The sequence below is a fragment of the Lissotriton helveticus genome, chromosome 9 (genome assembly GCF_964261635.1).
Source record: "Lissotriton helveticus chromosome 9, aLisHel1.1, whole genome shotgun sequence".
NCBI lineage: Eukaryota > Metazoa > Chordata > Amphibia > Caudata > Salamandridae > Lissotriton > Lissotriton helveticus.
In genome coordinates, this window is record NC_136070.1 from 586015634 (window position 1) to 586017964 (window position 2331).

Below are 2331 nucleotides of genomic sequence, written 5' to 3' on the forward strand. Positions count from 1 at the left end.
CAAAAACAACCATTTTAAAAATTAGATCTGAACAATAGGATACAATGCATTACATACATAAAGAGCCGACAATTCAAAATAAACATCCTTCGTTGCAAAACAAAGACACTACTATGCCAATAAAACTAATAGGAAACAACAAATCGAATAATTCATAACACTATACACACACAAAACAAACAACAAATAACAACTTACCTGTCGAACGATGCACGGAACAGACAACGAAGCCAACACTCCTTACACGGGACCCGCTTTCAACAATATGGGGATTTCCAATTAGACGCGAGTAAATTGTTACGCAACGTGAGAGGATTTTGAAATCTCATTGGCTGACACGGACGTCAATCAAAATAGTACGGGATTCCAAATAAAAACTAGAACGCTATAACTTAAATACGTTAATATAATTATGGGACAGTCACACAAGCACACACACCACAATCACACAAATACACAACACACAAACACCCTCACACACCCTCACCCTCACACACCCTCACTCACACCCACCCTCACCCCCCCACCCTTACAACACACTCACCCTCACTAACCCTCACACACACACCCTCACACACCCTCACACTCACACACCCTCACCCACCACCACCCTCACTCACACACCTTCACACCCTCAACCTCACACATCCTCACTCACCCTCACACCCTCACACACCCTCATTCACCCTCATGACCTCAACCACACACCCTCACATGCCCCCACCCTCACACACCCCCACCCTCACACACACCCGCCCTCACACACTCTCACACATCCTCACACACCCACACACATTCTCAATAAGCCTCACACCCTCACCCTCGCCCGCCCTCACTCACCCTCACCCTCACCCTCACTCACCCTCACTCACCCTCAACCCCTCACCCTCAATCACCCTCACCCTCACTCACCCTCAACCCCTCACCTTCACCCTCACTCACCCTCACCCTCACCCTCACTCACCCTCAAACCCTCACCCTCACTCACCCTCAACCCCTCACCCTCACTCACCCTCAACACCTCACCCTCACTCACCCTCACTCACCCTCACTCACCCTCACCCTCACTCACCCTCACTCACCCTCACCCTCACTCACCCTCACTCACCCTCACCCTCACCCTCACTCACCCTCACCCACACTCACCCTCCCCCTCACTCACCCTCAACGCCTCACCCTCACTCACCCTCAACCCCTCACCCTCACCCTCACTCACCCTCAACCCCTCACCCTCACCCTCACCCTCACTCACCCTCAACCCTTCACCCTCAACCCCTCACTCACCCTCACTCTCACTCACCCTCACTCACCCTCAACCCCTCAGCCTCACCCTCACTCACCCTCACCCTCACCCTCACTCACCCTCAACCCCTCACCTACCCTCACCCTCACTCACCCTCAACCCCTCACCCTCACTCACCCTCAACCCCTCACCCTCACTCACCCTCAACACCTCACCCTCACCCTCACTCACCCTCAACCCCTCACCCTCAACCCCTCACCCTCACTCACCCTCACTCACCCTCACTCACACTCACCCTCACCCTCACTCACCCTCAACGCCTCACCATCACTCACCCTCAACCCCTCACCCTCACCCTCACTCACCCTCAACCCCTCACCCTCACCCTCACACCCTCAACCCTTCACCCTCAACCCCTTACTCACCCTCACTCTCACTCACCCTCACTCACCCTCAACACCTCAGCCTCACCCTCACTCACCCTCACCCTCACCCTCACTCACCCTCAACCCCTCATACTCACTCACCCTCACTCTCACTCACCCTCAACCCCTCACCCTCACTCACCCTCACCCTCACTCACCCTCACTCACCCTCACCCTCACCCTCACTCACCCTCACCCACACTCACCCTCACTCACCCTCAACACCTCACCCGCACCCTCACTCACCCTGAACCCCTCACCCTCACCCTCACTCACCCTCAACCCTTCACCCTCAAGCCCTCACTCACCCTCACTCTCACTCACCCTCACTCACCCTCAACCCTTCAGCCTCACCCTCATTCACCCTCACCCTCACCCTCACTCACCCTCAACCCCTCACCCTCACTCACCCTCAACCCCTCACCCTCACTCACCCTCACTCACCCTCACTCACCCTCACTCACCCTCACCCACACTCACCCTCACTCACCCTCAACCCCTCACCCTCACCCTCACTCACCCTCAACCCTTCACCCTCAACCCCTCACTCACCCTCACTCTCACTCACCCTCACTCACCCTCAACCCCTCAGCCTCACCCTCACTCACCCTCACCCTCACTCACCATCACCCTCACTCACCCTCACCCACACTCACCCTCACC